Source organism: Hyla sarda, unplaced genomic scaffold (genome assembly GCF_029499605.1).
Source record: "Hyla sarda isolate aHylSar1 unplaced genomic scaffold, aHylSar1.hap1 scaffold_551, whole genome shotgun sequence".
Taxonomy (NCBI): Eukaryota; Metazoa; Chordata; class Amphibia; order Anura; family Hylidae; genus Hyla; species Hyla sarda.
The window spans coordinates 64827-83694 of record NW_026610563.1 but is presented as its reverse complement, the minus strand read 5'-3'; the positions used below and the strand labels follow the sequence as shown (position 1 = coordinate 83694).

The 18868-nt window shown below is 43.2% G+C and overlaps 3 non-coding genes and 1 pseudogene across 3 annotated transcripts; all 4 read left to right on the top strand.

Annotated features, from left to right (window-relative positions):
• Nucleotides 1-6510: 6510 nt before the first annotated feature.
• Nucleotides 6511-6694, top strand: LOC130339698 (U2 spliceosomal RNA). Its single transcript, XR_008880006.1, has one exon. It is a non-coding gene; the product is annotated as a U2 spliceosomal RNA (small nuclear RNA).
• A 2085-nt stretch (nucleotides 6695-8779) lies between these two features.
• On the top strand, nucleotides 8780-8970 carry LOC130339724 (U2 spliceosomal RNA). Its single transcript, XR_008880019.1, has one exon. It is a non-coding gene; the product is annotated as a U2 spliceosomal RNA (small nuclear RNA).
• A 7254-nt stretch (nucleotides 8971-16224) lies between these two features.
• LOC130339713 (U2 spliceosomal RNA) lies at nucleotides 16225-16399 on the top strand (annotated as a pseudogene).
• Nucleotides 16400-18491: 2092 nt separating this feature from the next.
• On the top strand, nucleotides 18492-18682 carry LOC130339722 (U2 spliceosomal RNA). Its single transcript, XR_008880018.1, has one exon. It is a non-coding gene; the product is annotated as a U2 spliceosomal RNA (small nuclear RNA).
• Nucleotides 18683-18868: the final 186 nt, after the last annotated feature.

The window sequence follows — 18868 nt, the reverse complement described above, 5'->3', positions numbered from 1 at the left end:
CCTGATGCATCAGAAGGTGCGAGGCCCTTGCTAAATTCTGTGCACAGACTTTGAGATCTATACTTTAGACTGTATCTAAACCTGCTCCAACATGGACTGACATTCTGGCCTACTTTCAGCCGATGCGACTTGTCTGTCGCTGAACAGTCGCTTTTTATGTATTCAGCACCTATGTATAATGTTGTAAAAATGCTCTAGAAGCTAAAGTCGCAGAAATGTCACACATATTTGGCCTGCAACTTTCTGTGCGACAAATTCAGACAGGAAAAATCAGTATAAATCCTTAGAAAATTATCCCCCAGTGTCTCCATCTGCTGGCGGTATTGAATAAGCATTGCTGCACTGATGGGGTATGCATTAGACGAAAAAAAAGAAGAAAAAGAAGAATAATACGCCCAGAAAAGAGGCGAAAAGGAGAAAAACGTAAAAAAACGTGAAAAAAAAGTAAGAGGAAGAGAAGGGAAAAAAAGGTGGAAATGGGTTTAAAAGTGATTTCGGCGGAGAAATATATATATATATATATATATATATATATATATACGCGCACACACACACATATATATAAACGTATTCTCCGTTGAGATATTGCAGCCGCTGCTGTGTCCAGGCCCAGGAGCCTTAGCACTGTGCTGTGATGTCACTCAATACCACTGACATCACTAGGTGTAAACAACATCTCTCCTTTGCTGTGTATGTGACTATGGAGCTGTTTGGTGATGTCGTCTATTATGGCCTTCATAGAAGCAACAGGAGATTGTTGCATCCATCTAGAACCCTCAGAACTACAGTGCTATGATGTCACTCACTTCCACAGGCCTTGCAGAGTGTAAACAACAACAACCCAGCTTTGTTGTGTATGTAACCATAGGGATTTGTGATGTCACCTAGAACCTTCACAGCAGCGACAGCTTTATGAGGAGCATCAGCACTGCTCTGCCTGAGCAGAACCATCACCGCCATAGGTTGTCAAATAACCCGGGTTTAACCCACAGAGGTAAGTCCAATGGGGTGCAGGCATGTCCTCTATGCTTACAGCTTCCCGTGGGTGTTGGTTTGATACCGTTTGGGGACAGCCAAGGAGGCATCTGCAGGCAACAAAGGTAGGTGTGTGCTTGTGTGTGTGTTTCCTATGCAGATCCTAAGCCCAGTGTCACATGCAAGTAGGAGGAGTAAGAAGGGTTCCTGGCAAATCCGGGTTATGGATTGCATTTAAAAAGGCCCCGTGGGAGTGCAATGGGCCCCTGTCTTGCTGCTTAGCAATAATGGTATGGGTTTAGGTTCTGCTGTGTGTACTGGTGGTTGACTGCCCCCCAGCCCAGAGTGTGCATGGAAAATTGTCTGGCAGCCTCCCTGACAGCAAGCAGTGATAGTGCCCATGAAGGGCACCTTGTTGGGCCCGCCCCTTTCACGGTTATCGCTTCTCGGCCTTTTGGCTAAGATCAAGTGTCTTGCCCTAAGGTATTCGGGTACCCCTCTCCTCGGCCTTGTGGGATCGCCCAGGTTTATTGCCTGGGCTTCACCCACCTGCTGCTATTGGGGAGAGGGCTTAGTCCCAGGATAACGGGAAGGTGATCATCGGAGGACGGGTCTGCCGGAGAGGATGGCTAATGCGCCGAACGCTCCTAATACAGTACGGCTGTTTATCGAGGAGGAAAAGAGGAGTGCCTACGGGATTTTGCATGTCCAGCAGAAGGTCGTGGAAGGAGTGCTGAGGATGCCGCATGCTTCCATCTTCTGTGTCCAGGTCTTTCCCAACCAAGGATTCTTTGACGTGACCTTCTACAACCTGGATGATCTCCGTACCTGTCTCTACCGGAGTAAGGAGAATGCTTCTCACCCTGACCTACAAGGGATCCGATTCATTTCCTGCGAGGCTCGGCCTAAGAAAGTTCCAGTGGTAGTGCATATGTACAACCCTTTTGTGCGGGATGAGGAGATCCAGACCTTTCTAAGAAGGTATTGTGTGTCTGTTTCTGGTGCGGAGAGGAAAAATAACATCCTGGGGACTTTCACAGGCATGAGACGTTTTTGGGTGGAGTTTAGGCCTGCCCCCGAGGGTGGTGCTGAAGGTTTTTGTCACCCCCCGCAGAACTTTGCGATAGGGAACAACAGGGGGTTTCTGCACTACCCGGGGATGCCAAGTTTTTGCCGGGACTGTTTTTGCTTTGGTCATACCAGAGAGAACTGTACAACCGGGCAGGTTTGCAGGAACTGCCACAAGCCTGATCACCGCACTGCAGACTGTCCCGAGAAACGCAAGTGTCATTTCTGTGGTTCTTCGGATCACCTGGCTAGGAGTTGCCCCACTTACCAGTCCGGGGCACCCCGATCATATGCAATGGCTCTTCGAGGTGGGACAGTTCCTGAGGACTCCAATGCTGCCAGGGCAGGCGATGCAGAGGTTAGCGTGCTGACCAGTGAAGCAGAGTCTGCCCCTGTTTTTCCTTCCATTTCTAGGTCTGTTCCGGATGCTTTGGTGGCAGAGGGGGAGAAGGCGGAGTCTGTTTCGGGGGCATCTGTTTCGGAGGCCTCTGATCCCCCAGAGGAGATGACTGTGGACAAAGAATCCTTGAAGAGAAAGATGCCGGTGGAAGAATCGGAGGATGACTGTCCGACTCCTCAGAGTCAAAGGATTGAGGACTTTCCTAGCCCGGGAAGGGAGGAGGCAGGTGGAGGGTCGTCATGTCAGATTGATTCTGACTCCTCTTTATCCTCCCTGGGCACAGGTTATTTGGAGGAATGTTCAGTCAAAAAATTGACAAAGACTCTTAAGTTTAAGGAAGGGGAGGCAAAAAATAAGGGTAGAGGTCGGGGAAAGGCTAGGCCTCCTTTTGATAATGCTTGATTTTGTATTTCCTTTTTTTCCTTCAAATGTTTGAATGAGTTTAACAATTGGTTCTCTAAATGTCCGCAGTATTAGATCTTTAGAAAGGAGATCCGCCATTTTTGATTTACTTTCTAGATATTCTTTTGATGTTCTAGGTCTCCAGGAGTGCTGCTTGGATGGGGAGCCAAATATCTCCTGGCCTTATGGGCAATCGGTATGGTCTGGTTCAATGGAACGTAATTCGGGGGTGGGGATTTTGTTCAAAAGTAATGAGTTTGTTGTTAAAAAAGTTGTCCATATTGTTCCGGGTAGGGTATTATTAGTGCATTTTATTTTCAGGGGTTTCACATATAAAGTAATTAATGTTTATGCTCCAACTGGGAGGAAGGAAAGAGGGGAGGTGTTTGAGAAATTATATTTCTTTTTGAGTGGGAGGGATGATGTGTTCCTTATAGGGGATTTCAATTGTATAATAACAGAGGGGGATAGGAGTAGTACTACGGTGGGTGGTGGGTCTGGTTTAGACAGTACTAGTAAGCAGCTTAAAGAGATTGTAAATTTATTTGGGTTAAAGGATTCCTTTGTTGCCCATAATGATGGTACTATCGGTTATACATATTTTTCTAACAATACAAGTTCGCGTATTGATTTCATTTTTGTCTCAAAACTAATGTCTGTTTCTAATTTCAGACGGAGGAGGTTACCGTTCACGGATCATGCCTGGATTGAGTGTGTGGTAAAAGGTGGTGGTCTAAGTGAGTATGGAAAGGGTGTTTGGAAGTTGAATGTGTCTTTATTGGATAATGAATGTGTATTACAAGAATATAGGGAGCGTTTTGATGGATGGGTGTTGAGGAAGGATGCATTTTATAGTGTGGTTGAGTGGTGGGAGTGGGTGAAGTTAGAGACTAAAAGGTTTTTTATTAAAAAAGGGTGTGAGAAAGGGAGGAAAGATAGAGAAGAGTATGAGAGATGGCAAAGAAGGTTAGAGTATTTGTATGAATTGAGGCGTTTGGGGATGAGTGTTGAGAAGGAGATTGAGGAAGCTCGTGGAAGTGTGAATGAGTGTCTGGAGAGGAATGGAAGGAAGATTATTGCACAGGCTAGGGTTGAAGTGAAAGAGAAGGATGAGAAATGTAGCAAATTTTTCTTTAAAAAGGCATTCAGTAAAAAAACTGAGATGATGAGTGTTTTTACGAATGATGGGGTAGAGGTCTTTGGTAAGGATGAGGTGTTAGAGGAAGTGTGGAAGTTTTATTCTGATTTATTCACGGAGAAGGAGCGGGACGTGACTCTAGAGGAGGAATGTTTGGGATATGTGGATAAGCGTTTGGATGAAATTGATGGGTTCTTTATGGAAGAGGATGTGAGGAAGAGTGAGGTGGAGGATGCTGTGAATGGGATGAAGAAAGGAAAGGTGGCAGGGAGTGATGGTTTGCCTGTGGAATTTTATCTTGTGTTTTGGGATATGTTAGGGGATTATGTATGGGAGGTGTGTAAGGAAGTACTTAGGAGAGGGAAGTTATCTAAAAGTATGAGTGAGAGTGTGACTGTGTTATTGTTTAAAAAAGGGGATAAGAGGGATCTTAAAAATTGGAGGCCTATAGCGCTCTTGAATTGTGATTACAAAATTATTGCTAAAGTTATTGCGAATAGGTTAAAGGATGTGATTGATTGTATGGTAGGTGAGGAGCAAATGTGTACAGTGCCTGATCGTAGGATTTCTGAATGTCTGTTAGGTCTGAGGGATGTATTGTGGGACTGTAAAACTAGGAAGCAAGGTGTGGCTGTTGTTACGGTGGATTTTGAAAAAGCGTATGATAGGGTGGTGCATGATTTATTGTTTAGGGTTTTGAGGAGGATGAATGTGCCGGACAGAATGGTGAAGTGGATTGAATGTTTGTATAGGGACATTTATAGTAAGATTCAGGTCAATGGTTTTCTGAGTAGGGAAGTGAGTATAAAATCTGGAGTGCGGCAGGGGTGTCCCCTGTCGCCAATTCTTTTTATTTGTATGATTGAGCCTTTGTTGGGGATGATTAGGAGAGATAAGGTGATGCGGGGTATAGAAATACCTGGTAGTCATGGGAAGGATATGCGAGTGATTGGTTACATGGATGATGTTACTGTTGTATGTAAGTCAATGGCAGGGGTAAGGCGTGCTAAGTTATTGATTGAGTGTTTCTGTTTAATGAGTGGGTTTAAGCTTAATGTTGGGAAGAGTGGTTGTAAATTTTTTGAGGGGTGGGGAGAGAGTGGGTTGTGCGAGTGGCCTGTGAGAGAGGGGGGTGTGGAAGTGCTTGGGGTGGTGTTTGATAATGATTTGTATGGGAAAGAAAGTTGGGAGAGGGTTTTGGGGAGGGTGGGGAATAAAATAAACTTCTGGTCTTTAAGGACTTTATCGATTGAGGGAAGGATTCTGGTTATTAAAGCTGTTATAATTCCTATTTTGCTTTATGTTAATTATGTGTTTCCTCCACCGGATAGGTGTCTGGCAAGAATTATCAGGCAGATCTTTGTTTTCTTATGGAATTCAAGGATGGAGAAATTGAGTCGTGGGAAGGTGGTGAAAAGCAGAATGCATGGTGGGAAAGGAATGATGAATGTGGAAGTGTTCCTGGCTGTGAAGTATGTCAGTTTTTGTCTCGCTGTAAGTAAGAAGGAATGTGTGTTTGGGTGCATGGTAAGGTATTTGGCTGGTAATGTGTTGTTGAAATATAAGCTAATGGAAAGGGACTTAAGGGTACCTGTAAGTTTTGAGGTTCCTTGGTTCTATCAGAGAATAGGGCGGTGTGTCAGGAAAAATAATCTGGAATGTGTGACTGAATGGAATGATAGTAAGAAGGTGATGAAAGTGTTGGAGCAGAGAGAAACAGTGGAATGTGTGGGAGGTCTGTCTGAGAAGGATTGTAAGGTAGTGTGGAAAAATGTCAGTCACAAGGAACTGACAAATAAACAAAAGGACTTGTCTTGGATGTTAGCTCATGGGTGTCTGCCAACAAGGGAATTTCAGAGGAGAAGGAGATTGGTAGACAGTGAAGTGTGTCCCAGGGATGGTTGCGGTGGATGTGAGAATTATGTACATGTGTTTTGGGAGTGTGGTTATGCGAAGTCTGTGTGGAGAAAAATGTCTGGTCTAATTAAAAATCTTACTGGAATTGAAATCTTATCCTTTAATATGATGATGTTTGGTTTGTGTGCAGTGGAGAGAGAGAAGGCAAGAGTGTTATGGTTCATAGTAAATTGTGTAAAAGAGGTTCTGTGGGATGTAAGGAATATTAGGATTTTCAATCAAACTGAAGTAAGTGTGAAGGAGTGTCTGGGCATGATCCGTGGTAAAATTTACCTTTACGTATTATGTGATAGGAAAAACTATGGTTCTGATGATGCAGAGGGGATCTGGAAACACAAAAAATGGAAGTACTGGTTATGATTGTATTCTTATTTGTCTTTCTTTTTCTTTTCTTACAGATTATATCCTGATATGAAGGGACAGTTGGAGGGACAGAATCCGCTGCAATTTATTTTTTCTGAGGGAAAGTCATGAAGGGAAAGCTTTTTGTTATATGTACATGTAAAGACATGCTTCCTGTATATATTGTATATGTCAAATATGTGTTTTTTATGTGTTTTCAGATGAATATGTAATTTTTTGAATGATTTACTTGGTTATGTATTGTATATTTCCTTTTCAATAAAAAAAAAAAAAAAAAATCTGTTCTTATCAGTTTAATATCTGATACGTCCCCTATCTGGGGACCATATATTAAATGGATTTTTGAGAATGGGGGCCGATTTCGAAGCTTGCTTCCGTCGCCCTATGCATTGACCCGATATGGCAGTATCTTCGGGTACAGTGCACCACCCCCTTACAGGGTTAAAAAGAAAGATTCCTACTTTCATTGCTACCTGCTTGCTGGCTAGCCAGCTAGCCAGCCCTGTGGGCCTTGCTGCTGCTGCAGCCAAAAAACAAAAGGTGGTGCTGCTGCTGCTTCTGCTGCTTCTGCTTCTGCTTCTGCTTGTGTCTGGCCGCTGTTGGAGCGTCCAGGCACAGGACTTCTGCTGCTGCTGACTAAATGGCCTCCTTAATTGGATCATTTGAGTAGCCAGCACACCTGTGCAGGTAGGGCATGACATGATAGGCAGCTGCCTTGATAGCGGGTGGGTGCTGAATGTTCCTAATTGACAAAATAAGATTAATGCTTATGAAGAAATATAAAATCTCATCCCTTCCCCAATATCGCGCCACACCCCTACCCCTTAATTCCCTGGTTGAACTTGATGGACATATGTCTTTTTTCGACCGTACTAACTATGTAACTATGTAACATAACATGGGGGGGGGGGGGGGTCTCCTGGCTGTTCACACAGGTGTGTCATTGCTGTACATTGACCATGCATTGCTTCTGTGGTATTGCAAAGGCAAAGACAAATGCTTCCAGCCATCCGTTGCACTAATGGATTGGTCATCAGCTGGCTGTCTATGTCCCGCATCAATATAGACCAAAGTACAGAGGGTTAGGCTATGCTATTGTGCACCTACCTGATGCATCAGAAGGTGCGAGGCCCTTGCTAAATTCTGTGCACAGACTTTGAGATCTATACTTTAGACTGTATCTAAACCTGCTCCAACATGGACTGACATTCTGGCCTACTTTCAGCCGATGCGACTTGTCTGCCGCTGAACAGTCGCTTTTTATGTATTCAGCACCTATGTATAATGTTGTAAAAATGCTCTAGAAGCTAAAGTCGCAGAAATGTCACACATATTTGGCCTGCAACTTTCTGTGCGACAAATTCAGACAGGAAAAATCAGTATAAATCCTTAGAAAATTATCCCCCAGTGTCTCCATCTGCTGGCGGTATTGAATAAGCATTGCTGCACTGATGGGGTATGCATTAGACGAAAAAAAAAGAAGAAAAAGAAGAATAATACGCCCAGAAAAGAGGCGAAAAGGAGAAAAACGTAAAAAAACGTGAAAAAAAAGTAAGAGGAAGAGAAGGGAAAAAAAGGTGGAAATGGGTTTAAAAGTGATTTCGGCGGAGAAATATATATATATATATATATATATATATATACGCGCACACACACACATATATATAAACGTATTCTCCGTTGAGATATTGCAGCCGCTGCTGTGTCCAGGCCCAGGAGCCTTAGCACTGTGCTGTGATGTCACTCAATACCACTGACATCACTAGGTGTAAACAACATCTCTCCTTTGCTGTGTATGTGACTATGGAGCTGTTTGGTGATGTCGTCTATTATGGCCTTCATAGAAGCAACAGGAGATTGTTGCATCCATCTAGAACCCTCAGAACTACAGTGCTATGATGTCACTCACTTCCACAGGCCTTGCAGAGTGTAAACAACAACAACCCAGCTTTGTTGTGTATGTAACCATAGGGATTTGTGATGTCACCTAGAACCTTCACAGCAGCGACAGCTTTATGAGGAGCATCAGCACTGCTCTGCCTGAGCAGAACCATCACCGCCATAGGTTGTCAAATAACCCGGGTTTAACCCACACAGGTAAGTCCAATGGGGTGCAGGCATGTCCTCTATGCTTACAGCTTCCCGTGGGTGTTGGTTTGATACCGTTTGGGGACAGCCAAGGAGGCATCTGCAGGCAACAAAGGTAGGTGTGTGCTTGTGTGTGTGTTTCCTATGCAGATCCTAAGCCCAGTGTCACATGCAAGTAGGAGGAGTAAGAAGGGTTCCTGGCAAATCCGGGTTATGGATTGCATTTAAAAAGGCCCCGTGGGAGTGCAATGGGCCCCTGTCTTGCTGCTTAGCAATAATGGTATGGGTTTAGGTTCTGCTGTGTGTACTGGTGGTTGACTGCCCCCCAGCCCAGAGTGTGCATGGAAAATTGTCTGGCAGCCTCCCTGACAGCAAGCAGTGATAGTGCCCATGAAGGGCACCTTGTTGGGCCCGCCCCTTTCACGGTTATCGCTTCTCGGCCTTTTGGCTAAGATCAAGTGTAGTATCTGTTCTTATCAGTTTAATATCTGATACGTCCCCTATCTGGGGACCATATATTAAATGGATTTTTGAGAACGGGGGCCGATTTCGAAGCTTGCTTCCGTCGCCCTATGCATTGACCCGATATGGCAGTATCTTCGGGTACAGTGCACCACCCCCTTACAGGGTTAAAAAGAAAGATTCCTACTTTCATTGCTACCTGCTTGCTGGCTAGCCAGCTAGCCAGCCCTGTGGGCCTTGCTGCTGCTGCAGCCAAAAAACAAAAGGTGGTGCTGCTGCTGCTTCTGCTGCTTCTGCTTCTGCTTGTGTCTGGCCGCTGTTGGAGCGTCCAGGCACAGGACTTCTGCTGCTGCTGACTAAATGGCCTCCTTAATTGGATCATTTGAGTAGCCAGCACACCTGTGCAGGTAGGGCATGACATGATAGGCAGCTGCCTTGATAGCGGGTGGGTGCTGAATGTTCCTAATTGACAAAATAAGATTAATGCTTATGAAGAAATATAAAATCTCATCCCTTCCCCAATATCGCGCCACACCCCTACCCCTTAATTCCCTGGTTGAACTTGATGGACATATGTCTTTTTTCGACCGTACTAACTATGTAACTATGTAACATAACATGGGGGGGGGGGGGGGGGGTCTCCTGGCTGTTCACACAGGTGTGTCATTGCTGTACATTGACCATGCATTGCTTCTGTGGTATTGCAAAGGCAAAGACAAATGCTTCCAGCCATCCATTGCACTAATGGATTGGTCATCAGCTGGCTGTCTATGTCCCGCATCAATATAGACCAAAGTACAGAGGATTAGGCTATGCTATTGTGCACCTACCTGATGCATCAGAAGGTGCGAGGCCCTTGCTAAATTCTGTGCACAGACTTTGAGATCTATACTTTAGACTGTATCTAAACCTGCTCCAACATGGACTGACATTCTGGCCTACTTTCAGCCGATGCGACTTGTCTGCCGCTGAACAGTCGCTTTTTATGTATTCAGCACCTATGTATAATGTTGTAAAAATGCTCTAGAAGCTAAAGTCGCAGAAATGTCACACATATTGGGCCTGCAACTTTCTGTGCGACAAATTCAGACAGGAAAAATCAGTATAAATCCTTAGAAAATTATCCCCCAGTGTCTCCATCTGCTGGCGGTATTGAATAAGCATTGCTGCACTGATGGGGTATGCATTAGACGAAAAAAAAGAAGAAAAAGAAGAATAATACGCCCAGAAAAGAGGCGAAAAGGAGAAAAACGTAAAAAAACGTGAAAAAAAAGTAAGAGGAAGAGAAGGGAAAAAAAGGTGGAAATGGGTTTAAAAGTGATTTCGGCGGAGAATATATATATATATATATATATATATATATATATATATATATATACGCGCACACACACACACATATATATAAACGTATTCTCCGTTGAGATATTGCAGCCGCTGCTGTGTCCAGGCCCAGGAGCCTTAGCACTGTGCTGTGATGTCACTCAATACCACTGACATCACTAGGTGTAAACAACATCTCTCCTTTGCTGTGTATGTGACTATGGAGCTGTTTGGTGATGTCGTCTATTATGGCCTTCATAGAAGCAACAGGAGATTGTTGCATCCATCTAGAACCCTCAGAACTACAGTGCTATGATGTCACTCACTTCCACAGGCCTTGCAGAGTGTAAACAACAACAACCCAGCTTTGTTGTGTATGTAACCATAGGGATTTGTGATGTCACCTAGAACCTTCACAGCAGAGACAGCTTTATGAGGAGCATCAGCACTGCTCTGCCTGAGCAGAACCATCACCACCATAGGTTGTCAAATAACCCGGGTTTAACCCACACAGGTAAGTCCAATGGGGTGCAGGCATGTCCTCTATGCTTACAGCTTCCCGTGGGTGTTGGTTTGATACCGTTTGGGGACAGCCAAGGAGGAATCTGCAGGCAACAAAGGTAGGTGTGTGCTTGTGTGTGTGTTTCCTATGCAGATCCTAAGCCCAGTGTCACATGCAAGTAGGAGGAGTAAGAAGGGTTCCTGGCAAATCCGGGTTATGGATTGCATTTAAAAAGGCCCCGTGGGAGTGCAATGGGCCCCTGTCTTGCTGCTTAGCAATAATGGTATGGGTTTAGGTTCTGCTGTGTGTACTGGTGGTTGACTGCCCCCCAGCCCAGAGTGTGCATGGAAAATTGTCTGGCAGCCTCCCTGACAGCAAGCAGTGATAGTGCCCATGAAGGGCACCTTGTTGGGCCCGCCCCTTTCACGGTTATCGCTTCTCGGCCTTTTGGCTTCGATCCCGTGCGGTTTACCGGGCGGGTTAGGAGTTGAAGGGGGTGGTGATCAGGGCCCTCTTTGCGGGGGGCCCTGGGTTATTTCGGAGTTGCGATAGTGGGTTTCATCGCCTGCAAAAATGAGTGGAGGAGAGAGGATTCGCGGAATGGAAGACACGGTCAGGATTTTCGTCCCAACGGAACATCGGGGAACGGTTGGCCTGGACCAGATTGTGCTGGAGATTCTACGCAGGCTCCAGTACCTAAAGGTAACAGATGTATTTGCAATGCAAGATTTCCCTAGACAGGGTATTTATGATGTTACATTTGTTAATTCCGAGATTTGTCAGAGGGTCTACAAGGACCTGGAAGGAATGAAGAGAAAGAATGAGCCGGATATTATGAGGAAAGTTAAAGTAGAGCCTTTGTTTCTGAGTACAGAGAAAGTGGTCATCGTACATATGTACAATCCCAAAGTTACAGACTCAATGGTAACAAATTTTCTTTATCGTTATTGTGAAGAAGTGAAGTTTTTTGGAAAACTAAAGAACAGACATGGTTTTTTTAACTGTAAAAGGAAATATGTTGTGAAGTTCAAGAAGGATGAGTCTATGGAGGAGGGAATTAAGAGTATTCCTCAAGTTTTTTCCATTGGAGGAGAGCGTGGTTTTTGTTTTTATGAGGGGCAGCTTCAGTTTTGCCGCAAATGTCAAGCATATGGCCACGTGCAGGACGCATGTCCTGTGAAGGGTGTTGTTTGTAGGAACTGTGGCAAGACTGGGCATGAAACAAGTTTTTGCGTTGAGGAAAAGACTTGTGATATTTGTGGGAGTAATTCCCATTTGGCAAGAGGATGTCACTTATGGTACAAGAGAAGGAGTTATGCTGATGCGGCTGGAAGTAAAGGTGGACAGAGCAATGAACAGGGAATGGGAAGGAGGTCTTTTTCAGAAGCCACAGGTGTGGATGGAGGTGTGGATGGAGGTGTGGATGGAGGTGAAAAATCTAATGTGGAGGGGGAATGTGAAGTCGGGAGGAGCGCAGGTGGTACGATTGTTAAAAATGTTGTTGCTCAAGTGGATGTCATTAAAGAGGCTTTTGTGGAGACAAGTGTGGTGGTTGAACAGGAGTATAAGAAAGTGGTCTCCACAAGTGAAGTAACATGTGCAAAGGGGGTGGAGGTCAAGAAGATTGAAACTGTGTATGGAGATGTGTTTCCTTGTGGAAGCATGAGTGGTGATGTGGAATGTCCAGACCCTGTTGTGGGGGAGGAGGAGGGAATGGAATTCCAAGAAAATGTGCAGTCATCTGAGAAGTCCCTTACACCTGCTCAGAGATTTGTCAGCAGTGATGAGGAGGATGAGGTGGGGGTGGAAAGTAAAAGAAGTAAAAAATGAAGTTGGACTGGGGATCAAGAGGACCCAGTGGTTGGAAGAGGAGTTGAAATGGACAGGGACTCTGATCCAGGGTCGCCTGATTGTTATGAAAATGTTTTAAGGAAAGTTGAGAGTCAGAGCAGTAATTTTTAACTATGATGGATATTAAAGTTTTGATTTTATTCATTTTAGTTATTATGACTCTTATCTTAACAACCCTTAATGTCAGGAGTATTGGATCAGAAGTACGAAGAGCTGCTATTTTTGAGGTGTTGGAGAATGTGAGAGCTGATATAATATGTTTACAGGAGTGTGCAATTAAATCTGCACCTTATGCTGATGAGTGGAGGATGGGACAATCTTTTTGGTCAACTAGTACGGATAACAAGAATGAAGGAGTTGGTTTTTTAATCAAAAATAACAATATCAAAGTTTTAAATTGCCAGATTTTAATACCAGGCCGTTGCATGGTTTTAAACTTTGAGTTTTTAGACCAGAGGATTAGAGTTTTTAACGTATATGCCCCAGCAGAGAAGAAAGAGCGGTTGGTTTTTTTAGAGTCCTTGAAGTTTTTTATCCCTGGTCGGGAAAGTACTATAGTGGCTGGTGATTTTAACTGTATCCGTACTGTTAATGACCGTGAGAGTGCTGCTGAAGTCCGAACTGACATTACCTCTAATGCTTTAAATCAATTAGTACAAGACTTACACTATATAGATGCTGGACTGATGATTGACACTGATGATAGATATACATATGTATCGGATAGTGGTCACTGTAAATCCCGGATAGATTATATTTTTGTGTCTGAAGGGATGAAGGTGGCCCGGTGTAATCAGATGATGTCGATTTTCTCAGATCATAAAATTTTATCTGCTGAAATAAGCATCTCAGAGTCCATTGCCTTTGGTAGGGGACTCTGGAAGTTGAATGTGAGTTTACTTGAAGAAGAGGAGGTAATGGCAGGTTTTAAAAATATATTTTTATCCTGTGCTGCTAAACAAGACTGTTTTAAAAATATTTTAGACTGGTGGGATTGGGCTAAAGTGAACTTTGCTGGTTATTTTAAGTCTGTTTGCATTAAGAGAGCACAGGAGAAGAGGCGGAGAGATGAGACTTTAGTTTCACAGTTGGAGACTCTCTTTAAGTTTAAGAACGCTGGTCTAGAGGTGGATGCTGAAATTTGTGAAATTAAGGAAGAGATGAAGACAAGGTTGAAGGAAAGAGGAAGGAATATTGTTTACAGGGCTAAGGTGCAACATTTGGAGGAGAATGAACAATGTAGTCGATATTTTTTTAAAAAGTGTTTTAAGCCAAAGGGGGTCTTTAAGTCAGTTTTAACCTCAAGTGGTGAGGTGGTTGGTAGGGAGATGGAGGAGGAGGTTTGTAAATTTTATGAAACACTTTTTAGTAATGAAAGTAAAGCTGCTATTAATGAAATGGAAGACTACTGTAACATTTTAGAGGATCAAATTCCAGATGAGGAGAAAGTTTTTTTGGTGGAAGATGTTAGTGAAAATGAAATTAGAATGGCGCTGAATGGAATGGCAAAAGGTAAAACCCCTGGTAGTGACGGCCTTCCAGCTGAGTTTTATGTTGTATTTTGGCCTCTTTTAAAAGATGTTTTTACTCGGGTTGTGCAATATGTTTTTAAGTTTGGGATTTTAGCTGATTCAATGAAGAAGGGAATTATCACACTAATACATAAGAAAGGTGACGAACGTGATATAAAAAATTGGAGACCAATTTCATTGTTAAACAGTGACTATAAAATTATTGCTAAAATTGTTGCAAACAGGCTTAGGAATATTATTGGCCATATGGTAGATAATTACCAAGTATGTGCTGTACCCGGGAGAAGAATTACTGATAATTTATTGATTTTAAGGGATGTTATTTATTATTGTAATTTTAATAAGGTGCCTCTTTTTGTCGAGTCAGTGGATTTCGAGAAGGCCTATGATAAAGTCGCACACAAATTTATGTTTATGGCCCTAAAACATATGGGGATCCCAATGAAGTTATTACATGTTATTAAAGGGTTATATAATGGTGTTACTGGACAAGTTTTAATGAATGGCCATGTTGGTCCTGCTTTTAAGATTTTATCAGGGGTTCGGCAGGGTTGCCCACTCTCCCCAATCCTTTTCATCTGTGTAATAGAGGCCTTGTTAAAGAATGTTCAGAAAGACAAATGTGTTAAAGGAGTTTTTATACCTGGCAGTGGTGGGAGTGATCTTAAGGTTTTAAGCTACATGGATGATGTTGTGTTTACATGTACTTCAAAAGCAGATTTGAATAGAGTGAATTTGCATATTCAAATTTTTTGCTGTGTGGCCGGAATGTGTGTAAACTGGGGCAAATGTCATTTGGTGAATTTTGGGAAATGCGAAGATGTGTTGGTGGATGGAGTAGAGATAAAGGAGAATGTGGAAGTTTTAGGGGTCATTTTTGAAAAGAATCTTAAAGGGACAGAGACTTACAACAAGCTGGACAGTAAAATTGAAAAGAAATTGAATTTTTGGAAATTGAGGAGTTTATCCCTTAAAGGGAAAGTACTTGTTATTAAGACTGTGATTTTACCTTTACTTTTATATACTGCGATGGTTTTTCCACCTGGTAAGCTTTGGATGAGGAAGACAACAAGAAGACTTTTTGTTTTCTTTTGGGGATCCAAAATGGAAAAAATGAAAAGAGAGAAGGTAATGAGTACTGTAAAGAATGGTGGATATGACTTTCCAAATATTGATTTGTTTTTAAAGTTACACTATTTTCTTTTAATTTTCAAGACGATCCAGTGCAATAGTAAAACAGCTGATATGTGTAAATATTTAGCAGGATGGTTGTTTTCTAAGTGGGGCTGGTGTGAGAGGGATCTGAGGAAACCAATGGCGCTGATTATACCTACCTTTTATGTGGTTCTTCGGTCTTTCAATGATCAGTTTAATTTGAGCTCCTTGGGGAAACCTGAAAAGAAGAAAATAGAATATGAGTTGAGAAAGAGTGAAAAATTTAATGAAGTACCATTCTGTAATATTGCACAGTCAGTTAAGATTTGGAGCCTTTTTAATTCCTTTGGTTTATCAAATAGACAAAAAGATGTGGTATGGATGTCTTACCATGGTTGCCTCCCAACTCGAGTGTTTTTAAGAGGAAGAGGAATAAGAGTGAGTGAACAGTGTCCAAGAGAGGGTTGTGGAGGTAAAGAAGATATTGTACATTTGTGGTGGGACTGTTTTTATGCCAAGGAAGTTTTTAGGCTTTTAACAAGATTTTTTATTGCATTTATGGGTTTTAATGATTTTACTTTTGAGAAAATTTTTATCGGTCAGGACTTTAACATGAAGAATGATGCACGTGTTACTTGGATAATTTTTTCTGTTTTTAAAGAAGTTTTATGGGACTCCAGGAATTTGCTTGTTTTTAAAAATGTTTCCATTTCTCCAAGTGAATGTAGGAGGTTGTTGCTCGGAAGACTTTTTATTGCATATTTATTAGATAAGAAGAGAATGGGAGAAGACAATGCTGAAAAGATCTGGAAATATACCCAATGGTGGAAACTGTAAGTCTGACCAGTTTATGTTTGGTTTTTTAAAAGTTTTTGTTTTCCTTCAGCTTTTACCTTTTGGTTTTAAGTTCTTGACCCTCGGTTCCCTTTTTTTTGTCTTTCCGCATGATGTTTTTTCAGACATTGTTTTAAGTGACGAGTCCTGGTAGGAGACCTGATGATCGTTCAAACAATAGTCTGTAACTGAGGAAAAAAAAGAAAAAAAAAAAAGAAAAGAAAAAAAAAAAAAAAAAATCTGTTCTTATCAGTTTAATATCTGATACGTCCCCTATCTGGGGACCATATATTAAATGGATTTTTGAGAACGGGGGCCGATTTCGAAGCTTGCTTCCGTCGCCCTATGCATTGACCCGATATGGCAGTATCTTCGGGTACAGTGCACCACCCCCTTACAGGGTTAAAAAGAAAGATTCCTACTTTCATTGCTACCTGCTTGCTGGCTAGCCAGCTAGCCAGCCCTGTGGGCCTTGCTGCTGCTGCAGCCAAAAAACAAAAGGTGGTGCTGCTGCTGCTTCTGCTGCTTCTGCTTCTGCTTGTGTCTGGCCGCTGTTGGAGCGTCCAGGCACAGGACTTCTGCTGCTGCTGACTAAATGGCCTCCTTAATTGGATCATTTGAGTAGCCAGCACACCTGTGCAGGTAGGGCATGACATGATAGGCAGCTGCCTTGATAGCGGGTGGGTGCTGAATGTTCCTAATTGACAAAATAAGATTAATGCTTATGAAGAAATATAAAATCTCATCCCTTCCCCAATATCGCGCCACACCCCTACCCCTTAATTCCCTGGTTGAACTTGATGGACATATGTCTTTTTTCGACCGTACTAACTATGTAACTATGTAACATAACATGGGGGGGGGGGGGGGGTCTCCTGGCTGTTCACACAGGTGTGTCATTGCTGTACATTGACCATGCATTGCTTCTGTGGTATTGCAAAGGCAAAGACAAATGCTTCCAGCCATCCGTTGCACTAATGGATTGGTCATCAGCTGGCTGTCTATGTCCCGCATCAATATAGACCAAAGTACAGAGGGTTAGGCTATGCTATTGTGCACCTACCTGATGCATCAGAAGGTGCGAGGCCCTTGCTAAATTCTGTGCACAGACTTTGAGATCTATACTTTAGACTGTATCTAAACCTGCTCCAACATGGACTGACATTCTGGCCTACTTTCAGCCGATGCGACTTGTCTGCCGCTGAACAGTCGCTTTTTATGTATTCAGCACCTATGTATAATGTTGTAAAAATGCTCTAGAAGCTAAAGTCGCAGAAATGTCACACATATTTGGCCTGCAACTTTCTGTGCGACAAATTCAGACAGGAAAAATCAGTATAAATCCTTAGAAAATTATCCCCCAGTGTCTCCATCTGCTGGCGGTATTGAATAAGCATTGCTGCACTGATGGGGTATGCATTAGACGAAAAAAAAGAAGAAAAAGAAGAATAATACGCCCAGAAAAGAGGCGAAAAGGAGAAAAACGTAAAAAAACGTGAAAAAAAAAGTAAGAGGAAGAGAAGGGAAAAAAAGGTGGAAATGGGTTTAAAAGTGATTTCGGCGGAGAAATATATATATATATATATATATATATATATATATATATATATACGCGCACACACACACATATATATAAACGTATTCTCCGTTGAGATATTGCAGCCGCTGCTGTGTCCAGGCCCAGGAGCCTTAGCACTGTGCTGTGATGTCACTCAATACCACTGACATCACTAGGTGTAAACAACATCTCTCCTTTGCTGTGTATGTGACTATGGAGCTGTTTGGTGATGTCGTCTATTATGGCCTTCATAGAAGCAACAGGAGATTGTTGCATCCATCTAGAACCCTCAGAACTACAGTGCTATGATGTCACTCACTTCCACAGGCCTTGCAGAGTGTAAACAACAACAACCCAGCTTTGTTGTGTATGTAACCATAGGGATTTGTGATGTCACCTAGAACCTTCACAGCAGCGACAGCTTTATGAGGAGCATCAGCACTGCTCTGCCTGAGCAGAACCATCACCGCCATAGGTTGTCAAATAACCCGGGTTTAACCCACACAGGTAAGTCCAATGGGGTGCAGGCATGTCCTCTATGCTTACAGCTTCCCGTGGGTGTTGGTTTGATACCGTTTGGGGACAGCCAAGGAGGCATCTGCAGGCAACAAAGGTAGGTGTGTGCTTGTGTGTGTGTTTCCTATGCAGATCCTAAGCCCAGTGTCACATGCAAGTAGGAGGAGTAAGAAGGGTTCCTGGCAAATCCGGGTTATGGATTGCATTTAAAAAGGCCCCGTGGGAGTGCAATGGGCCCCTGTCTTGCTGCTTAGCAATAATGGTATGGGTTTAGGTTCTGCTGTGTGTACTGGTGGTTGACTGCCCCCCAGCCCAGAGTGTGCATGGAAAATTGTCTGGCAGCCTCCCTGACAGCAAGCAGTGATAGTGCCCATGAAGGGCACCTTGTTGGGCCCGCCCCTTTCACGGTTATCGCTTCTCGGCCTTTTGGCTAAGATCAAGTGTAGTATCTGTTCTTATCAGTTTAATATCTGATACGTCCCCTATCTGGGGACCATATATTAAATGGATTTTTGAGAACGGGGGCCGATTTCGAAGCTTGCTTCCGTCGCCCTATGCATTGACCCGATATGGCAGTATCTTCGGGTACAGTGCACCACCCCCTTACAGGGTTAAAAAGAAAGATTCCTACTTTCATTGCTACCTGCTTGCTGGCTAGCCAGCTAGCCAGCCCTGTGGGCCTTGCTGCTGCTGCAGCCAAAAAACAAAAGGTGGTGCTGCTGCTGCTTCTGCTGCTTCTGCTTCTGCTTGTGTCTGGCCGCTGTTGGAGCGTCCAGGCACAGGACTT